At 48.0% G+C, this 22,679-nt stretch overlaps 1 protein-coding gene and 1 long non-coding RNA gene across 4 annotated transcripts in view; one reads left to right on the forward strand and one right to left on the reverse strand.

Annotated features, from left to right (window-relative positions):
- Nucleotides 1-492: 492 nt before the first annotated feature.
- On the reverse strand, nt 493-6,780 carry LOC108587354. The gene is made up of 3 exons (XR_002523970.2): nt 4,753-6,780; nt 3,300-3,415; nt 493-2,344 (listed from the first exon to the last, which is right to left on the reverse strand). It is a non-coding gene; the product is annotated as an uncharacterized LOC108587354 (long non-coding RNA).
- Nucleotides 6,781-8,144: 1,364 nt separating this feature from the next.
- ZHX2 (zinc fingers and homeoboxes 2) overlaps nt 8,145-22,679 on the forward strand; it is a 193,626-nt gene continuing 179,091 nt past the window's right edge. For all 3 annotated transcript variants that reach the window (XM_009213535.4, XM_009213537.4, XM_003903121.5), the window contains exon 1: nt 8,145-8,742. The gene's annotated coding sequence lies outside the window, so the exon portion shown is untranslated. The remainder of the gene's footprint in view (nt 8,743-22,679) is intronic.

Consider the following 22,679-nt stretch of genomic DNA (forward strand, 5'->3'; position numbering starts at 1 on the left):
TCTCCAAGGGACTTTACCTTGAATAAATAATACCCATTTTCCCAATCCAGTATGCAAACAAAATAAGGAGTACATATGGGGTCCAATGAATCATCTATCTTTGTTACTGTTAGTAGCCGTGCTGAAGGAGGGGGTCATAGGTCTGTACTATGGATTAAATGTTTGTGTCCCCTCGAAATGCATATGTTGAGGCCCTACTCCCCAGTGTGTTGGTGTTTGGAGATGGGATCTTTGGGAGGTAATTAGGATTAGATGAGGCCATAAGGTTGGGGTCCTCATGATGGGATTAGGGACCTTATAAGAAAAGATACCAGAGAGCTAGAGAGCTTGCTTGCTTGCTTTCTCTGTTTCTGTCTGGCTTTCTCTCTCTCTCTCTCTCTCTCTCTCTCTCTGTCTCTCTCTGTCTCTCTCTCTCTCTCTCTCTCTGTGTGTGTGTGTGTGTGTGTATCTCTCTCTGTCTCTCTCTCTGTCTCTCTCTGTCTGTGTGTGTGTGTGTGTGTGTGTGTATCTCTCTCTCTCTGTCTCTCTCTCTCTCTCCACACACACACACAAAGTAGTCATGAGAGCACGTAGCAAGATGGCAGCTGCCTAAAAACGTTGTCTAAGCTACCCAGCTGGGCATTTTTTATGGCAGCCTGAGCTGAATAATATCATCTGTTAGCCATGTGGGCTGCAAATACACAACCCAGAATGAGGCTGGCATACCCACACAGGTGTAGGCAGTGCTGCGGGGAATGCCCCAACCCATGCTAAGATGCAGAACAAAGGAGACTCAGGGTCTCAGGGGAGTGCCCCGGGGAGGAAGGGTGCAGCTGAGCCAGACACTTCCAGAGTCAGAGAGAAGCTGAAATATCCTCTGGAGAAAACCCCTCCTCCTGGAAACCAGGAGTGGGGAAAGGTGTTCCCCTTAAATGTCATCTATGGCTACTGAATGATGCATGTTTTCATTCACTTATTCATTCAGCAAACATTTACTCAGTATCTACCCTTTATCAATTGTTTATTTCTATGGGGGAAAAAGACCTGCCAAAATCCTAGTAGCATAAAACGCCACAAATTCACTATCTCACAATTTCTGTAGGTCAGAAATCTAGTCATGGCCTCACTGAATTCTCTGCTCAGGGTCTCACTGGACTGAAATCAAGGTGTCAGCCAGAGCTGCACTTCTCATCTAGGTCTCAGGGTCTTCTTTCAAGCTTATTGGTTATTGGCAGAATTCATTTCCTTGTGCTTGTAGGACTGAGGTCCCAGGTGTCTTGTTAACTGTCAGCCAGGGTCTGCTCTCAGCTTTTAGAAGTGGCTCTCAGGTCCATCTTAGCAACAGAAAACCTCCCTCGTGTAAAATCCCTCTCATTCTTTGAATGTCTCTGACTTTCCCTTCTGCCACCAGCCAGAGAAACCTGTCTGCTTTTAAAGGACTCATACGATTACATCAGGCCCATCCAGATAATCTTCATAATCTCCATATTTCAAGGGCAAGTGATTCGGCACTTTAACAACATCGGCAAAATCTTTTCACAGCAATACCTACATCCATGGTTGAATGAATAATCAGGGACTGGGAATCTTGGGGGTCATCTTTGAATTCTGCCTGCAATATACCCCACGAGAGGCAAGAAACAAGGACACAGAGATGACTATGGCGAAATACTCATCCACAAGGGACGTATAGTAAAATGGATACAGCAAATACAGAGAAGTAACTAGATTACTGGGCAATAATTGCTAACTCAAGGTTAAGTGCAAGGTTCTGTAGGACTTCAGAGGAGGCAGGATTAACTCTCTTTGGGAGAGTACAGGAAGGTTTCCTAAAGAAAGTGACATTTGATCTGTGTCTTGAGGAAGAAGGAAGCCATTCCAGGTACAGGGTGCACCATTTACAAAGATGGAAAAGACCATGGAAAATGTAGGGAGTGACAAGGAATCCAGCAATGTTAAATTGTAGAGGACAAGATGAGAAGAGGCAGAAGACTGGGCTGGGAATGCTGGTTTGGACAAGTTTACGCAAGATCACACCTGCCACCCCAAAGAAGTAGAAAGCAATAAAAGATTGTAAGCAAGGAGGTGACCAAGCAAGATCTGTGTTTTGGTGACAGCATGAATAGTAGAGGTAAAAACTGGAGCCAGGGAAATGAGTTAGTTGGTATTTACAGAATTTCAAGTTCCTTGAACTGTCTTAGCCAGGTAAGGCTGCTATAGAACAAATAACCAGAGACTGGGTGGCTTAAACAAGAGACATTTATTTCTCACAGTTTTGGAGGCTTGCAAGTCTGAGATCAGGGTGCTAGCATGATCAGGTTCGGGTGACAGCTCTCTTCCTGGCCATCTTCTTGCTGTGTCCTTACTTGGAGGGAAGCAGGGAGAGAGAAAGTGAGTTCTCCAGTGGTTCCCTTTATAAGGGCACCAATCCCATTAAAATGGGAAAAGTTCCCTTGTCCCCCTCACAGGGCATGCAATGAGTGTGTGGCTTGCTTCTTCAGTGCCCCACTGTTCAAACCTCTACGGGAGTGTACAGATGGGCAGGCCGTGAGGCTTCGACTCCACAGCAGTGCCTAGGGGTGAATGTTTGTAGCTCCTGAAGCACCAGTGGGTGGGTGTTACAGCGTACTCTTTTAGTTTAGCTGTCTATAGGCGGCTTGTGTTAACCAGCTCAGTTAGACCCCCTTCCTTATCACAAGGACAGAGGGATTTCTGTATTCCTGGGTTTCTTGCCTTGGTGTACCAGAAGAATCTGATCACACGTGGGCTTGAAGAATGAGTGCAAGGTTTTATTGAGTGGAAGTAGCTCTCAGCAGATGGGGCAGCCAGAAGGAAGATGGTTTTCCCCTGGAGTCAGGCTTCTCAGTGGCCCAAATCTTCTCCAACTGCCCCTCTAGTCTGGCTGCCTGTATCTACCTGAGTCTCGGGTTTTTATAGGACCAGGATGAGGGTGTGGTGGTCCAGGGTGGTCTAGGAAAATGCAACGTTTAGATGCAAAACCAGGAGTGCCTGTCCTCACCTAGTCTGTAGGGGTGGAGCCCTGGCCAGGGACCCGCCTTTCTCTACCCAGCACTCCAGTATCACCATCATGAAGGCCCCACCTTCATGATCTAATCACTTCCCAAAGGCCCCGCCCACTCCCTAATATGATCACATCGCGGATTAGGATTTCAACATATGAACTGGGGGGCAAGGGAGCACATTCAGCCCTTCAACCCTTGGCACTGATTCTTATGCTCTCAGATGGAGCAACATTGTAATAGATTCATACATGAAGAACTGTGGCAGGCAGCCAGGTGTCAGCCATGTGAAATACGTACCACTAGTAGCATGTGTGGCCATGAGATGGTTTTAAATGATGTGCAGGTATAGACAAAATAGCTCTGACTCGGAGAAAGTTATAACTTTTCAATTCTCTTCCCATCCTTTTAATGAGCTCAAAAAAAGAAGAAAAAAAACAAAAACAACTCAGTTTGGTGCTACCCTGTCTCTAACAACTTTCTAACACCTTTCCCCTCCATCTCTACCTTCTGCAAATAAGAGTATCTAGCTAGCTCAATAGTGCTGGGCTTTTTTCCCCATGTTTATTTTCACTGTTACCTTTCATTGATTCATTTGAAAATTCAATATTGGATTTTCTTGTTTCTATTGTGACAAAGGCTTCTTTAGTATTAGTATGAAATAAGTGCATTTAAGTTTTAAAAATGTGAATCAATGTAAATAAAATGTTTTCTTTTCTTTTCTTTTCTTTTTTTTTTTTTTTTTTTTTTGAGACAGTGTCTAGCTTTGTTACCAGGCTGGAGTGCAGTGGTACAATCTCGGCTCACTGCAACCTCTGCCTCCCTGGTTCAAGCAATTCTCCTGCCTCAGCCTCCTGAGTAGCTGGGATTACAGGCACTCAACACCAAACCTGGCTTATTGTTTTGTATTTTTTAGTGGAGATGGGGTTTCACCATGTTGGCCAGGCTGGTCTCTAACTCCTGACATCAAATGATCCACCTGCCTCAGCCTCCCAAAGTGCTGGGATTACAGGTGTGAGCCACGACCCTGGCTGAATAAAATTTATAGGTAGTACCTTTGCTGCTGGGACAAAATTGGTGAAGGTGGTTTGCACATGAGTTAATTTGCAAGCCACAAGTATAGTGGGAAGCAGGCAGGATTTGTAATCAATCAAATGTGGGCTCAAGACCTGCTTCTAACTTATCAGCTGTATGGCCCATGGATAATTCATAAACTTCTATAAACTTCTGTTTCCTCCTACAAATTAAGGAGACAATATACTATTCAGAAGGCTGTTTAAAAGATTAAATGACATAAAGAAGCACCTCCCAGGCAGCCATGTACATAGTAGGCACTTGCAGTCCTGGTCACAGTGTATATCCTTAAATAATGGAAACCTCTGTTTTTGGCAACAGCAAACAGGAACTTAACTCCAGCACCTACTGAGTATCTATGCTTGATAAATGAGTTCTTATTTGCTTAGGATCTGGGACCTGTGGCGGGGGATCCTTCATGAGCAACAACTAAAATCAAGAAAAGCTTTGATTTGGAGAGTGGGCCAGCTCAGGCATCATGGACCAAGAGGCCTCTCTAGCCCCTTGTCCTGGCCTCCAATATTTCACAATGCTACCTATACCCTGCAGGGCTCAGTGGGGAGTAGATCTAGAATATTCAGATATATGTATAAATAAAGATACGGATAATAACTCCCATTTTATTTATCTATCACTGTATAATAAACCACCCCAAAAGTTAATAATGTTAAACAACTACAGTCTTATGATCATCTCATGATTCTGTGGGTTGACTAGGTGGAGTTGGATGGTTTTCCTCTACAGAATGTCAGGTGAGACTAGAGTCAACTGGGAGATCAATTAGGCTGGAGCATCCAAGATGGCTAAAATCTGTGTATTAACCAGGATCTCAGGTGGAGCTATTGTCCCTATCACCTTGGTTTTCGCTCCATGTGGCCTCTCCATGAAACTTGGGCTTCCCACAGCATGGCAGCAGGACCCTAAAAGGAAGGAAACAGAAATTGCCAGTCTCTTAAGACTTGGATTTAGATGTCTCAGAATATCACTTTCATTGCATCCAAAGCAATCACAGGACAAGCCCGGATTCCAAGGGAGGGGAAGTAAACTCCACCTCTTAATGGTGACGTATTTTTCAAAAAGGGAGGGAAAGGATTGAAAAAAGCCATCTTAGAAGACTACCACACCTTCTAAAGCTTTCACTTTTTGCGAAAGGTTTTTATTCTTGAAATATGTGTATATTTCAACCAAGCAAATATGTACCTAGGAATTTATCCTAAGGAAGTAATCACAGATGATTCAAAAGATTTGACACAAGGTTGTTCATTGGAATAAAATTGAAACTACCCAATGCCCAACAACAGGGGACCAACTAAGTCTAAAGGTGGTTGAGGACAGTGTTTTAAAAGTCTATTATCTGGGAAGCAGGTAAAATTAAGCTTAAATCCCAACTCCATTACTTAGCATCTGTGTGATATTGAGCAAGGTACAGTACTTAAGCTCTTTAAGTCTCAGTTTCTATATCAGTAAGATAAAGATAAAATATAGATTTTTGTGATGATTCAATGAGATGATACATATAAAAGGCTCAGCACATGGTAAATGATCAATAATTGTGAACTGCTATTATTATTTATGATAGTCGTTAGTGCTATCACACTAGTGCAAATCTTTCCCCTTCTCTCCATTTCCAGGCACACAATACTTCCATGGATCTTTACAGTTAACTTTTGGTTCTGACCAATGAGTTGTAAGTGAAAGTGGCATATGTTACTTCCTGGCTGAACATTTACTTGTCCAACATTATTGATTCTGAAGCTCCTAAATCCTGTCAGATAAGGGTCTGTCTACTCCATGGATATACTTAAAGCAAACGGGGATCATACCACATAAAGCAAAAACCACCTTTGTCTTATTCCTCATCGTTTTCTCTTTATATGGTGCAAGTTCAGTCCATGCTAAACTCTGAACAATTTAAAGACACTGCAACACATCAGAGGCCCCTCATCCTTGCTAGTGTCCATGAGCTCCAAGTGCTCTGAAGATATGAGAACCCAGTAGACCATTTAGACGGTTACCTGGCTTCCCCCTGGCCTGGCCCATTCCACCCTACGTACAATCTGTCACCCTGCCAGAAGCAGGTGGCAATGAGGTGGCAGCCAGGGAAACTTGGCTTATAGAAAACCTTCCTAAGTGATTGATCATCCAGAGGAGGTGCAGCCTCAAAATAGGAATAGCTTCGTTAAGGTTTGGGTAATTTCCATGGAAACAGACAGAACTAGACTTATTTTAAAGGGGGAGGGGGCAGGGAGTGGAATGGCCTGGAAGGGGCATAATAAGGTAAGCGATATCAAAATCTTGAAGTTGGTGTGGCCGGGCGGGACGGGACAAGAGGGAGGAATGGGGGGCGGGGGTTCCCATATTTTTTTCTTTTCTTTTTACTATTTTGGTTCACCCTGGGTGAGGCGGAGGTGGGGAGGAGATCAGAGATCAGTAAATTCTGATGTTGATGGCAAGTAAATTAGGTTCTTAGATAGCCGGTACCAAATGAGGTTGAGAAAGACGTGGCCTAAGCTGGATTACAGTCATCAAGAAGTTAACAGAATCCTGTAAGAGCCCCTCCAAGTCGCCTTTCAGGCCCGAGAGCATCACGCAAGAGACTCCTTCCCAGGATAAAATCTTGTTTTATGGGCGGTTAAAATGCCAACAAACAGACCCTACATCAGCAATAACCGAACAAACAGGTGCAGACCAGTAAGAAAGTTTTGCCTATGAGCTGTTTTAATTTTTGTTGCAAAGGATTTCTGGGGAGCCAAGCGGTATGTCAGAAATTAGAGCCCTGGGGCAGAACTTACAAAAACCTTTTAGCTACTTCCTTCTTCCTGGCCTCGGAAATGAAAAAACCAAAAGGTCACCCAGCGCGTCCGCCACCCAGTCAGCCCCAAGGCCAACTGTCCTCACCCCAGTCCGGGTCCTCGCCACTGGCCTCTCCGCTGCACACGGCCACCTGTTGATGCCCTCGCGCCCAGAGCCGAGTTGCAAACGGCCGCTAGAGTTCGTTCTAATTCCCCAGAGCAGAGCTGGCCGGGAAGCCCCGACGCGACGCGCCTGCTAATCTGCAGGGCGGGCGGGGACTCCGCAGAGCCTCTCAGCCCTAGGCTCCCTTTGTTTTCTGGCTGCGCTCGGAGCCTCGAAACTAGCCCCCAGACCGCATCCCCTCGTCCCCGCCCAGGAGCTGCCCAAGAGCCCACACGCTAGCACAGGGGAAACAAGGTCCATCTGGGCAGGAATGCGCGGTGCAGACAGGTTGCCGCGTGAGATCCCGAAGTGTGCCCGGATCCCGAATTCCTTAGAGCTCTTTAGCCCAGCGCTGTGGCAGGAGCGCGGCGTCCGGAATACAAGTTCATGGTTCCGAGGCCACAGGCGAAGGGCAGTGCGATCCACAGCCGCCTTTGCTCTAAGGCGCCGAGGGGAGCCAGGGGGCTGCCGCGGTGAGAGCTCCGCTCCCGCTGGGAACATTGGAGTCCTAGTTGCGAAAGCGACCCGCCTAGCTTCCGAGGGACTTCTCTGCGAGCACCGCAGGCGTGTGCATTTCTTCGAATCTGAGAATTCTAGCGAAAGCGGGCTCTACCAGAGTTTAAGTCGGCCCCTGGGGCGTCTGTTTGTTTATTGGCTCTTAAAGGAAAAAGTTCGAGGATCTTTAACCAGCCTCAGACCTGGAGCAGGCGGAAATCCCGGAATCTCCCCAAGCAAAAGTGATCTAACTTCAAGTCGTTATATAAGTGGGGGCTCCTTCTTCCCCTCCCTACGCCGAGCCTTCTCATTATCATTCCGGGAGTAAAATGTGTCTCGCTCAACATAGTTTTAAAATCGTTATTATTATTTTTCTGAGCCTGAAACCGGGCCAAGGCGCAGGCAGCGCACAGGGTGCCTGGTGGCCCCACCCGCGTACAGCCCCTTGCAGAGGGTCCGGGGGCCCGGGTGCCGCCAGAGCCCGGCCTGCAAGCGCGCCCTTCGGTCCCACGGTCCGCCACTCCACGTGGTCAAGATCAACAGTTTGTTGAGCTCATCAGTGACACCTTGAACTTTTCATAAAGAAAATGGGTATTGCACGGAGAGGGTTTGGCTGCGGCCGCCGCGCGGGGTCGTGCTTAATATTCAATGATCTCGCTCGCGCCTCCCCCTCCTCTTCTCGCAGAAATTCCACCGAGTCCGTTACTGGGCTCAGACTTTTAAGTTAATTTACTGCCCCCCCACCTTGGCCAGTAACCAGCGCCTTTAGGGCTAGCCTCCCCCCCAGCTCCTGCTTGAAAAATGACATTTCGCCGGTGTCTCCGGAGGGGGCTGAATTTCACTTTGTAACTTTCTGCGGAACCCGAGCCCGGGTGGCAGCTCGGGTGGTGGTATCGTATGCAAATACGCATGCTGACGTTACAGATCATGTGGGTTTTGGCGTAGATTCCCCACTGATCGAGGCATTTTTTTTCCCTTTTTTTTTTTTTTTCCTTTTTTTTTCTTTTAAAAATTTTGGCCACCGTTCTCCGTACGGGGGCTTTTTCTGTCTGTCTGTCTGACAGACTGGCTTTCCCCCTCTTTCCCACGGAGCCCGAGCCGGGCGCCCGGTGGGGAGTGGGGAGTGGGTGGGGGGAGCCAGCAGAGTTCCATTTTGGAACGCCCGTGCCGCGTCTCCGCATTCCCAGCCCGGGTCCCCGCGTTCCCAGCCCCGGCGCAGGTAAGAAACTTCGCCTCGGCGCGGAGCCCCCCCAGCCGGCGCCGCCAGCCCCGAGCCCCGCACGCCGGGCGCCGGCCACTCCAGCCCAACTTTCCCACCGCCGCCGTCGCCGCCGCGGCTCCCGAAAATGTGTTGTTAATGGGACTTGGCCGGGTTTGTGATTGGAAGGGGGGTACGGAAGGGGGGGGTGTGCAGGCTCTTTTTGCGGGTGGGAGGAAATGAGCGGATACAGAGAGGGAAGGAGATTTTTTTTTTTAAGAGTTTTGATTACAAGTTTGGATAAATGGGAGCCAAAGCGAGGAGGAGGAGGAGCAGGAGGAAAAACATGTCTACGTTTCCCTATGTCGACATAAGCCACAAAAAAATATGGCGTCCGCTTTCGACAGGGCGTTACGTAGACCCGACTGTTTTTATTTATTTATTTCGTGGCCGTCTCCCTCCCTTCTTGGCCAAACTGCGGCGCTTTGTGCAAACGGGGCAGGTCCCGCGGGGACTCCACCGGGACGTGGCCCTGTCTCCGCGCGTTTTGGCAGGCGGGGGGCTGCGTGTGTCTGCTCCCCTCCCTCCCCCTCTCCCCTCGCTCCCCTCTCCCGGTGACGATTCGCCGTAATGTGGTGGCAGGAAGCATGACGCCGTGGGCCGAGGCTGCCTCTGCTCTCGTCGCTCCCGGCGGCTGCAGGCAGCGGGCGCGCAGCGCGGGCGGCAGCCGAGCTACCTGGCGGGGGCAGGGCCGGAGCGCGGCGCTGTCCTCACCCCCGCTCAGGTGCAGGGGGAGTCCGCGCGGGCCGGCGGGCCCAGGGGGGCCGCGGGACCCCCGGACCTGCTGTCCGCCGCCGGCTGGCCGGAGCCTCTGCCAGCCCGAGCCCACGTTCGCCCCCCTGAACGGCAGCTGGCGCTTTTCGTCTGCCCCACAAGAGGTTAATCTTTGTTGGTGTTGCAGCTTCTTTGTGGCTTCCCCAGGACTCGGTATCCTCGGCTTTGCAAACTTGCCCTTTTCCCAGCCGCTTTGCAGGAGGCTGCGGAGACGAAGATGAGCGGAAAGTTGGAAACCAGCAGGCATCACAGGACGGTCCCTTTGGCCTCGTAGCTGTGCTGAGCCTGGGAGGCGGAGGAGGAGGTGGAGGCGGCGGAGGAGGAGGGTTTGTCAGGCTGGGGAGAAAACTTGATGGGGAAGTCAAATTGTGATTTGTTCAGGTTTCCACCTGATTGATAGGCTTCAAAGCCAGTGGGGTCTCTACCTTCAGCTGTTTCGCGGTGGCCTTTTGTTTGTCTGGGACGTGGAGAAGGAGGGAAGTCGATGAATAAGGACTTTCCCTCGACCCCTCCCCTTTTAAAGAGTGGTTGTTCAGCTTGGCCCCCTGGGAGACTGACTTTTAGGCCCTGGAGTTCTTCCCCAACCTGCTCTCTGATCACTTTCTCTCTCTTAACTTACCAGATCCCCAGGTCTCAGGCAGGCCCCGATGAGCAGAATGGAGGAGTTAGGAGGAGAGGATTCTTTCCCCAGCACTTCTTGAATTGCCCAGACCTCCCACAATTACCCTCTTAAAACCACACACACAAACACACACACACTTACTCACTCTCTCCTTTATATATGGCAGAAATTAATGCCTGTGGAAGTGAAGGGGGTGAGGTTCTGAGAGCTCTTCAAGATTTGAGTCAAAAGGTGATTTTCTGTTTATGAGGGCGGCGAGTTTAAGCAGTTCACTCCCAGGGCAGTAATGTCAAAAAGCGTTTGGATGACGACCAAGTGGAATAAATATCTTGTAAAATGGCATGTTTAATAGTAAAAATAGATTAATGGAGCCGTCAAGTGGTTGAATGGGACTAGCATAAAGGTTTAAGTTTAAAGGGAAAGTTACAGAAGGCTGTATATACAGCTTCTTTTAAGGCCAGAAGGGAAAAAAAATCTACAAGTAAGGCTGAAATGTGTCACTGACAATAATTGGACTGGTGATGTGTGGAAATATCATCGCTGTTTAAATGCTTTGCTCCGCGATTGTTCTCTTGTGCTCTTGTACCTTTCCTTCTAGCCAGGTTTGCTGTCAGCTAAAGGATGCACCTGAAGATCGTGCTTCAGGGGAAAATGCAAGAAACCAAGATTTTGGGGCACATCAGCTGTATCAACTAATGTCCATTTAAAGGGGAAAAATACCACTGTTTATTGGCACTGAAGAAAGGGTATTCCTGTGATGTAAGTGCAGTGTATCTTGACTTGCTGAAAGGGGGCCCCACCCCGCGTTTCTCATCCACATCAGGACCATGTGATTCAGCGGGGTGCTGTGCACTTATCAAAAGGAATCATGGCAATGTTTGATAGCAGTTGCTAACACTGTTACAGTGTGTGAGGCACAATGCTGTATATTTTACGTGCTTTATCGTTTAATTCTCACCACAACCCTGTGAGCTAAGTACTACTATTATCCTCCGTTTATGGTTGAGGAAACAGAGGCTCCAAGAGGTGAAGAAACTTGCCTGAGCGACCAGGCAAAAAGCAAATCCAGGCCTAACTTCATAGCCTTAACCAGTCTATTGTAGCAGCGTCCAGTGTCATAGTTAGAATAAAAAGGTAAAGGGTCAAGTCCAGGCAGAAAAGAGGGAACAGTAGCCACTGTCCCGAAGTCTGAACTCCAGAATTTACCTGGATTTTTTTCCTTTATTCATTTATTTAGCAACTGTGGGTTGATTTCATTTATTCACTCAGCAACTATAATGTTCATTATACTAATAAGAACCCATAGCCATTAAGCATTTTCGTATGCCAGGCACCATCCCAAGTGCTTATGACTAGACTATTTTGTCTTCATGACAACTCTGATGTAAGTCCTCTCATTCTCCTTTTTCTAGATGAGGAGGCACAAGCCCAGAGAAGTTAGCTGACTTGCCCAAGACCAAACAGCTAATAAGTGGAGTGGCAGCCCCCAGAACGCACGCACTCTGCCGTTGCAATGCAGAGCGCATAACCAGATGTTATGGAAACGCTGGGGAGACAGAGCCCCCCGGGCTGAAACACAAAGCACTGCATGCTCCAGACATTATGGAGATGCTGGTGGGATACAGACTCCCTGCCCTCTAGGAGTTTGAGCTGACTGCAGGGAAGCACTCATTAAACCAAATCAAGCAGGCTTAGATAACTGCTATAATTGAGAAAACTAACCACTGTGGAAGCACAAGGAAAGGCATGATTCTTCTGCTCTGAGGGGATCACAGAGGGTCTCCTAGAGGTGGGAGCAGCTGAACTGCCCCATGAATGAAGAGGAACAATGTCTGGAGGTGTAGCCAATATCATTGCATTCAGCTGCTAGCAGCAGAATCTTGACTACCAGTGACTTAACCAGATAGGGACTTTTTTGTGTCAGACAACAATGGGGCGGGGAGTAAAGGGGGATGATGCCTCAGCTGATAGGGACGTTTTTGTGTCAGACAACAATGGGGCGGGGAGTAAAGGGGGATGATGCCTCAGCTGTACCATTGGGAACCCAGACTACTTCTTTCTACTTTGCGATGCTTAGAGTGGAGGCCTTTGGCCTTAGGTTTATCAACTCATGGTAGGAAAGTGGTTGCTATGTCTCCAGGCCACACATTTGCATTCCAAGAAAGAGAAAAAAGGATGAATGAGGCTCAGAGAGCTTTTACCTGGTACAGCTTCACTGCTATATCTGGGAAGGGGCACCCCTCTCAGGGACTTCTGTCCTTAGCTCATCGACCAGAGCTGTGCTACGTGGTTACTATTGCCAGGGAAGAGCAATTAAGTATTTTTAGTTGGACCCATTGCTGTCATGAGCAAATTGGGGTTCAACTTGTAAGGAAGAAGGGGTGAAAGGAGGAACGGTTGTTGAGTTGGCAGGGAGGGCATGTGCTGCCAAAGATGAGAAAGAAGAGCCCTGGGAGCGGTGGACAGGTAACCTGGGGAGGTGGAGAGGGGGAGGCAGGGAAGGCTGTGCAAAGAGATGATGCCAGGCTTGGGGGTGGACCAGGAGGAGGTTGGCTTTTAATCTCTAGGTACTGGGAAGCTATGGCAGGTTTCTGAAGAGGAATTGTCACGTGTTTGGGGAAGGGAAGACTGAGACTGACAGCAGAATACCTTGTGCAGACAAACGAGCTTAGTTCCTATTTGAAATAAAACGAGTTCTGGAAAGTTTCAGGCCAGGGGACGCGTTTTGCCTCAGGGCAAAAAGAAGACAGTGTGCAACAAAGAAGTGAGGGATGATTTTCTTTTAGGTCCTGTCAATAAGAATCCAAACTTAACCTGATGTGAGTCAGCTGTTACAGGGAGGCAATCAGCTCGCCTTTCTGGATAATTCAGTTAGCGGGACTGGAAAAACTGGAAGGGGGTGCCATTTACTCTCCAAACACTACACTTGCCTTTTTCCTGACCTTGGGGGTTCCTGGGCCCCAGCTGCAGCTCCAGCACTCATCAGCAGGACACCTTCGGCCATGACCCTCACCATTGCTTTAAATCAAGGAGATGATATCAGAGGATGCCAGAGGCCTTCCCAGCACGAGATTCCCCAGACTGGATTCCTCCAGCAAGGGCGAGCCTCTCTGATTCTCTCTGCTCAGGGTATTACCTTTATAATTTTGAGCTATTACTTACCTCAGTTTTCTTATCTCTGAAATGGAGATCATTTTAGTAGCTGCTGTATGAGTTGTTAGGAAACATAAGAAAGTTGTAAAAAGGCTTAGCACACACCTCCCATATGAATTGTGCTCAACAAATCATCACTGCAACCACCTCAAGGAAGTGACTTTATTGTAAATTTGAGGTGCCAAGTAATTAGCATGTGTGGATTTCATCATCAATCCCAGGACGCTGACTGTCCCATCTCATTGTCATTCCCCTTCTGCCTCCCCCGACCCCCAGTACACACATGCACTCATTTTGTGGCAAGTCTGAGCAACTATTGAAATGGAAACCTGACCCTGGAATATCACAATGAGATGCTGGTGCATTGTTCAGATACCATAATGTGCTGTGTCATGGCCACATCCAGACAGTGCAGCTCAGGAAGGATGTTTGGCCGTGCACATGCCCCTTTGATAGACAATAAGGTAGACATTATTTTCTGTAGTGACGCGATTATTTCATTTTGAACTGAAACAAATCCTGATTCCCCTCCCCCACCCTTCTCTAATGCCCCCACCCTACACTGAACAGGTTGTGATTTTAAGAACATCCACCCACAGTCTGCTTCCTGTTCTTACACTTGTAATCATGCAGTTAAGAGGGGCTGATTGGCAGTGGTGTGTGTGTGTGTGTGTGTGTGTAACAGACCCCAAGGAGAAAAACAGTCCTGACAGCAGTATATCAGTTTCCACCTAAACTTTAAAATGGAATAGAGACACCAGGGCCAGAGGGCCAGAACCTGTTTTCTTGCTGATACCTCTCTTTACCCCCTGGTGGACAATATATACCTGTTAAAAGCCACAGTTCACACCCTTTCTTCCTCTTTCTCTCCACCCTACTCCCTAACATTAGAAACACTTAGTGGAGATTAATCTTGTTACACAATGTTTCACTGCAATGGTATTTAACACATAACAGAATCTGCAGTGAATGAAATTCTTGTGCTATTGATCCATAGGGGATCAATATGAAGGAATGTGAGCCAGGCATTCGTTGTGGTGTAAGAGATTTGTGATATATTTTAGGGGTGCACATACCTAGTTTCGGATGAAAGAGCGGGAAGCCCACGCTGAGTTTATCTTTCAGAGAGAAATCAGCAAAATCCAGGGACCATTTCCTGTCAAGTTCAGGGTCAGAGAATAGATTCATGGATCTCTGGGGCTTCAGGGAGTAGCCAGATTGAGTTAGCTCTTTCTTTGGAAGGAAATCTCCCTACTGGGGGCCCAGGGGCCACTTGGGAGAGACAGAAGGAACCTACTATTGAGGCAGAGAGGAAGAAGGTTATGAATGAGAGTTCCTGGGCTATAGCCTCTCCTTGTCCTGGTTGGATGCCTGCAACTGCAGCTGCTGGGCTCAAAAACATCTGCAGAAAACTGAGGAAGGACCAAAAGTCTAAGTTAAGGAGGCAGCGGCAGGCACTCATGCATGCCTGCGTACGCTGTGCAGAGGTGACCGTTTAAACCAGTGTTGCAGAAAGACTCAAGAAAAACAGTCCTCAGCAGGCCTGACATTTATGCCCCCACAGCCATCTCACCCCCCCACAGCCTGGTACACTCTGGCTAGTGAAACTGAACAAATACAAAGCTCCCTACACAACCAGATGCACAAAGCTCCCCATATACCCAGACACAGCACAAGCACACGGTGTTCACCATGTTAAGAACAGCAACAGCCCCTGAAAAAGTAAGCACCTACTATGTGCTAGGCACTCTGCTAAACACTTTCCCTTCACAGTGTCATTTAATCTGACCCTGAGGAGCAAATTGAGAGTGGCGGTGTAATTCCACTTAAAAGGTAGGAAAAATGGGTTAGCATGGTGGCTCACACCTCTAATCCCAGCACTTTGGGAGGCTGAGGCAGGTGGATTGCTTGAGCTCAGGAGTTCGAGACCAGCCTGAACAACACGGTGAAAACCCATCTCTACAAAAAATAAAAAAGTAAAAAATTAGCTGGGTGTGGTGACACACACCTGTAGTCCCAGCTACTTGGGAGGCTGAGACAGGAGGATGGCTTGAGCCGGGGTGGTCAAGGCTGCAGTAAGCCATGATCGTGTCACTGCACTCCAGCCTGGGTGAGGGAGCAAGACCCTGACTCAAAATAATAAAAAATTTTAAAAGATAGGAAACTAAAGCTCAGAAGGGTTAAGTACTTATTCAAGGTCACAGAAAGAAGGTAGCAGAGACAGAATTCAAACTCGGCTTAGTCTGATTCCAGAGCTTTCTGATATTGTACATAAGTCTTCTGGAGGCCTGGCCCACATCAGCCTGGAAGAGGTGTGGGGAGAAGGGACCGTTTTAGATCGTGCTTTGGGATAGTCTGATTGCTTTTCTGATAAGGGGTATAGAGGTGCATGCCTGCCTGCATGAATGTGCGTGCACGTGTGCGCATGAGAGTTTAGTCAAAACAGGAGAGCATTACAAATCCGCGCCTGTTATCTACAGCTCCCCCAAACCACCCCTCCTCAAAAGAGGCCACTGTAAAGCTTCTATTAGTGTCTCCAAGAGAACATTCTCCAGGGGCATTGCGCCCTCCGCCCTCTCCTCCCCGGATCAGGAGGGAAGGAATCCCCGTGGGCCGAAAGCTGCAAAGTTGGAGCTGGAGGAGAATCTGGGTGCTCCTTTCAGGATGCAGAGTGGCCTCGCCAGCCAATGGGGGAAGGGGGTGGAGGAAGCAGGCGGAGGGAGGGTGGAGAATGGCTGTGTTGCTGTTTTTATACAATAAAAGAGGATCATTGTAATTGGGAGCCTTTGAATCATAACACGTCTGCCTATGGCTCTCCCCAGCTGCAGAGCCATTTAGTTAAATAGCGCACAGAAAACTCCTTTCAGCTGATATTACGTTCCCGCTGTTCTTAAAACATGAGACTGGGCTGAATGGCTCTAAGGACAAAGCCATCTCAGGCATCCCCACCCCAGCCCCTGGGTGTACCCAGAACCCCCCAGGGATCTCCATAGCCTGTGGAGGAGGAAGTTTAGAACTTATTTTCATTTGCATGGCACCCTGTCTTTTTGAAAATAGATTAAGATATTTGCACACAGCCTGGTCAGAGTTGGATGTCATAGTGAAGTTGTTTGTGGCAGTGGTGGTCTGGAGGGAGTAGGGAGAAGCCAGGAGGCCAGCACTGGTGGTGATGGGGTGTGCCTTTGCTTTTGTGTAGGGGAGGCAGAGAGGTAGATAATGCAGGGACGTGAACTGACAGTTAGAAGCTGGAGAAAGAGACTGCCCTCTGGCCAAGACATTTAGGGGAAAAGATGGGTTCCAGGCAGGAGAGGATTGAGGTGCCAGCTCTCCCCTAGGCTCTCCTAATAGAGAACTCTGAGGTTTCATTATCTCGTAGAACTGCCTGTTACTTTCTTCTGGGGAACTTTGTGCTAGAGAATTGATTCTGAGCATGTGGTGAATTTCTGCCAGAGACACGTAGTCCAGGAGAGCCCGAAGACTTCACGTTATTTCCAAGAACCAGGGCTCTTGGACAGAAAGAGCCACAGAACAGAAACGGTCTTGATCACTTCGCAGTTAATGGTAAACATTCTAAAGAACAGAGAACTTGCATTTGACAGTGTGAACTTGGACAGTGCCTGACTTTGGCACTTTTAGAATGGGATTTATGGATTTCCTGGTACAGGATATATAATGTCCTCTGGAATCACTGAAAGAGGATTTTGAGAGGATGAGTCTAATAGCAACATGGTGCATTAGTAGGATCCAGGAATGCTCTAGCTGAAAAAAATGTTAGAGATCACGTAGCCCAACTGAGGCCAGGAAAGGTAAGATAATTGGCCCAAGGTTATACAGTCCTATGGGCATGTATTATTTTTCTTCTTCTCTACAGTCTAGCTAAGGCCCTTCTGTTTCCTGGGCCAGCCAGCTCATCACAGCATCTTCTCTCCCCGCTTCCATTCCTCTTTCCAATCAGCACTCACTGAGTGCCTCCCAAAGGAAGAAAACAATGTTCCTGCCTTCAGAAAGGTCACAGTCATTGGCACTTAGCCACAACACCTGCTGCCCATCCTCATGCTAGCCCTCACTGACATCACAAGCACAATTCTACATGCGTTTTGTGGGTGTGCTCGGACAATCCTAAGAGAGGTTGGGATTCTGTTTTGTTGTTGTTGTTGTTGTTGTTGTTGTTGTTGTTTTTGAGACAGAGTCTTACTCTGTCACCCAGGCTGGAGTGCAGTGGCATGATCTCAGCTCAGTGCAACCTCTGCCTCCCAAGTTCAAGCGATTCTGCTGCCTCAGCCTCCCAAGTAGCTGGGACTACAGGTGCATGCCACCATGCCTGGCTAATTTTTGTATTTTTAGTAGAGACGGGGTTTCACCATGTTGGCCAGGCTGGTCTCGAACTCCTGACCTCAAGCAATCCTCCCATCTCAGCCTCCCAAAGTGCTGGGATTACAGGCATCAGCCACCATGCCTAGCCCGATGTTGAGATTCTGTTATCCCCATTTAACAGACAGGAAAGTACAAAGTGGGGAAGTCCTTTATCCAAGAGTTCTGGAAGCCAGACAGGCTTATGCCACACCTGATGTTCATCAAGCCTGGGCACATTTAACCCCTCCTGCCCTCCATGCACCTATAGCTCCAGCAAAAGGGCTGTGGTCCCTCCTCCATGGATTAGAACCTGTGGCTGAGCCACAGTCCAGCATGGAGGATAACAGCAAGGATGGGTGTGCATTCAGGGTCTTCCTCTGCCAACAGTCTTCCTCACCCATGATTTCCCCCAATTTATTGGATGCTTCAAGTATCCTCGCAGTGTAGCCCATGTCATTTGCACAGCAACCCTACAGAGTAGATAATACGAAGGTCAGAGCCAGAACTCAACACAGGTCTTTGGAATCCAAGACTTGAAGAGTTTCACCCACATCAGGCAGTTGCCTGCAGCAGTCGCTGCAGCCAGAGTAGCTGATTGGGAGACCTGTGTGGGCACGGGCAGGTCACTTAGAGACACAGGATCTTGGGTGACTGCTCACTTTAGTTCCCCAAAGTCCCCCTAAAAATAAAGGCACTTCAAGGGAATTTAGGCAACCTTTAAGTGAGCAACAGATACTTATTTAAACATAATAATAAGGGTTAAGATGATGTATAGGGGCCAGGCGCAGTGGCGCACACCTGTAATTTTGGGAAGCACTTTGGGAAGCCAAGGCCAGTTGATCACCTGAGGTCAAAGTTCAAGACCAGCCTGACCAACATGGTAAAACCCCATCTCTACTAAAAATACAAAAATTAGCCGGGCGTGGTGGCGCATGCCTGTAATCCCAGCTACTTGGGAGGCTGAGGCAGGAGAATTGCTTGAACCTGGGAGGTGGAGATTGCAGTGAGCTGAGATCGTGCCACTGGACTCCAGCCTGGGCAACAGAGTGAGACTCCATCTCAAATAAATAAATACATAAATAAGATGATGTATAGGATACTCTCAGGCATTGTGCAATGCTGTGCCATAGGTATTACCATTAGCCCTATTTTCTAAAGTAGCATAATGGAGATATAACTTACGTACCCAAGCGTCACCCACTTTAAGTGCACAATTTATTGACTTTTAGTATATTTACAAAATTATGTAACCATTACCACAGTGTGACTTCAGAACATTTTTATCACCCCAGAACGAGACTCTGTGTACCCATTAGCAGTCACTCTCCATTTCCTTTTTCCACTCCCCACCCAACTTAGCCCAAGCCCTACACAGCCACTAATCTACTTGCTGTCTCTGTAGATTTGCCTTTTCTGGACATTTTATATAGGTGAAATCATATACCATGTGGTCTTTTGTCTGGCTCCTCTTCTTTCCCTTTTGAGGTTCATCCACGTTGTAACACGTGTTAGTATTTTGTTCCCTTTCATATCCTGTTGTGTGGATATACCACATTTTGTTAGCCATTCATCAGTTGGTAGACAATCGGGTTGTTTCTGCTTTATGGTGATTATGATGCTGCTGCTGTGAACATTCCTATACAAGTCTTTGTTTAGAGATGTGTTTTCATTTCTCTCAGGTAGATACCCAGGAGTGGAATTGCTGGGTCGTATGGTAACTCTATGTTTAACTTTTTGAGAAACTGCCAAACAGTTCCCCAAAGTGGATGCATCATTTTTGTGTTCCCACCAGCAGAGGATGAGGGAGTTCTGATTTTGCTGCATCTCTGTCCATCCTTGGTATTGTCATTAGCCCTATTTTACAGGTGAGGGAACCGAGGCACAGAGAAGGAAGGGTCCCATGGCTAGGGTGGAAGAGCAAGACACACACACCTGACTGGTCAGTGGACTACCCAGGGCCAGGACTAGAGAAAAGCAAATGAGGTACCCAGCGTGCAAAGTTGACATCCACTCTCAGGTTCATACAAGTGCAGGGTGGCACCTGAGAGTGTGTCCTTAAATTTCACTTCCTGGGTAACTGATTTGCAGCGTACCTCACCCTGCTCCAGGCCCTGCCACCACCCTGCTCCTAGTGTATAGGGCACTGTGCTCACTGTTGTGGGCATGAACACAGAGATGGCCACACCACTGCCCTTCCCTGGAGGTACTCAGTCTGACCAGAGAACCCATGCATCTGCAGCCCCCATAGCTAGACTGGCTGGACTTGCAGAGCCTGAATCACTGCTCACAGGGTTGCTGTGAGAATTACAGGGGATCATACCTGTGAAGCACTTAGCACAGTGCCTGGCACCTACGCATGCCCCAGAAGTGCTGGCTGGTGTCATTGTTGTCATTGGCATATGTCTGACCTTACCTCCTGTGAGGATGCCTCTAAGTCCCTATAGGTTGAGGGACATCCTTATGCCTTTCATCTGTGATGGGTGGCCCCATCCTATCCCATGAAAGGAGAGGCCATCACCCAGGGACCAGGAAGTGGCCTGGGATGAAGGAAACTGGACATCCAGACCCTCCTCAGCCCCACTGATCCTGACCTGGGCATCACAAGTCCCAGCCACAGAGCCCAGCACTGGCTCCAGTTGAGCTCAGGGGTTCTGCTCTGGGCTGTAGACACTCCATGCCTGGCTCTGTTATCTCCAAAGCCAGAGTGCATTGCCGTGCTCCCCACACATGAGAAAACACCTGCCAGATGATACTTGGGGCAGCCATGGTGAGCCAAGCAGGGGCCCTATCGTGGCGTTTTTTGTAACCAGCTTAGTCTGCTGGTCTTCAAGGGTTCAGTTCAGGGAAGGGAGGACTAATTGATCTGTCTTAGAAGATTTGGGAAATCGACTTTGAGAACTCTAGATGAATAACAGATGTGTTGGTTACAAAAATGATAGACATGATGAGAGCCTTCTTTCCGGTTTGGTCAAAGGCTACGTAGATTCTGCACATGGCTCAAATGGACTCACCCCTCTTAATCACAGAAGCTCAGGAGGCCCTACCTCTGGGAAAGACTGCTTGCTGGCAGGGCCATGGGACCAACGGCATCAGACCTCCTATTGCCGCTCTCCCCAGCCCTGTGCACACACCATGTCCTGGCACCCACCTGCTGGCACACCGTGAGTGTGGGCCATCTGTGCTGTAAGGTCCCCTGTTGGGAGATACCTTTTGTCTTATGCTATCCACCTGTCATCGTACGTGTGGGTTGGTGCTATGATGAGTCCTTGAGTTTGCTGAACTCTGGAGCTTTATGCTTTGATTCTCACCTCCCTACCCTGACCCCCTGCCACCTGAGCACCTGAGCACCCAGCTTTCACTGAATGATTGCTCAATAAATAGTTGTTATATTGATACATAGAATTCAAGGAAAGAGAGTCTGGGTATGTTGAAATAGGAGTATGACCTCATGTTGGTCCTGACTGCACAAAAGTGAATAGAAACTCTTCCAGAGGTGACTTTTTTTTTCCATCTTTTTTCTTTTTTTTCATATTTTATTTTTCTAACAAGAGGGAAGGAGGAAGTCTTATTGGAAGGAATACATGTTGTGTCATCTGTCACCAACCTCTCCCTTCCTCCACGCTACTGAGGTTCTAAAACACCAAATTTGTTCATGTTTCACTAACCGCCTAAAAACCTCTCCTGGTCACTGCTTTCCTAGGGGTCAGAAACCCAAATGCTCTAAAGAGCTTTGCAGGTAGCATAAAAGAGTAAAGGGGTCAAGTGTAGAATAGTAGGAAGCAGTGGGAGTGGGTCAGACTAGAGAGCATATCTCCAGTCTAAAGCTATTTAGATTTTTTAATGGACTGTCCAGTCCACTACAGACTTCCCATTATAATTTCTGACCCATAGGATCAAGTCCACATTCATGACCCTAGCATGGTAGCTCTTTGAGAGCTGAGCTCTACCCACCAGGCATGTTTTGCTCTAAAAACTTCCACCCCTGCCACATACCCCACACTTCAGTCATATCAGACTGACCCCTGAACCCCAAATGCACTGTCCTCTTTCCCCTTTCATTCCTTCTCTTCAGAAAGACTCCTGTAGTTCCTTCTTCCCAGAAAGAATGTCCCCAAACTTAGCAAAACCTACTTTTTTCTACTCTAGAGATGTTTGTTCTCTCCTCTAAGAGGCCACTGTACCATGGAAATAACCTGTTAGAAATCTTAGCTGATGGATTTTGATCTGTTTATACATCTGCATCCCTGAAATACTATGAGCCACTCCTCCACCCCAAGAGAAAGCTTCCTGTTTGTCTCCGTGTTCCCAGCACCAACACAGGGCTGGCCCACTTCATAGGCTCGAAATGAATGTCTGTGCAATGACTGGATGGTTACATGAATGAGGAAGTGGCTCTTTCACTACAGCCTATAGGGAGTTCTAGGCTCCCGGGTTGGCACAGGTGCAGAATGAGTTGTTGCTCGCTGCTGCCCCTGGCGGCAGGTCATTGCCACAGCCTGGACTATAGTCGCTGGACTATTTTAACAGGAAGCATTCAAGGCAGTGTCTATCCCAGGCCAGCTTTGTCCCAAGTTCAGGCGCTCTTGGCCTCTCTTGGCCAACCTGCCTGCCTCCCTGGCCTAGCCATGCTCCCTTGTCTGGACCCCTGGCCTCTGGGCGCAAGCTGGGTCCACTTCCTCCCTTGAGCTTGGCCTTATCCCTTGTTTCCTCTTGAGAGTACCATTTCCACCTTCCTTCGTGGCACAGAGAGCAATATCACAGCGGTCCTTGCAGGATCTTTCTCCTACTTCCAATAGTAAACTTTTTTTTTTTTATAGAGTCTGAACTTGAGACCAAATGGTATTTTAATGGTGGTAGGAAGGCAGGATGTAAATGTGTTAAGTGTCAGCCATGGAACCAAGCGTGTTGTATACTATACCTTGTTTTATATTATTTAATCCCAACTACCCCCTTTGGTAGAAATTTTTGTTCTCATTTTACGTATGAGGAAATTGAG

This window comes from Papio anubis, chromosome 8 (genome assembly GCF_008728515.1).
Source record: "Papio anubis isolate 15944 chromosome 8, Panubis1.0, whole genome shotgun sequence".
Lineage (NCBI taxonomy): Eukaryota > Metazoa > Chordata > Mammalia > Primates > Cercopithecidae > Papio > Papio anubis.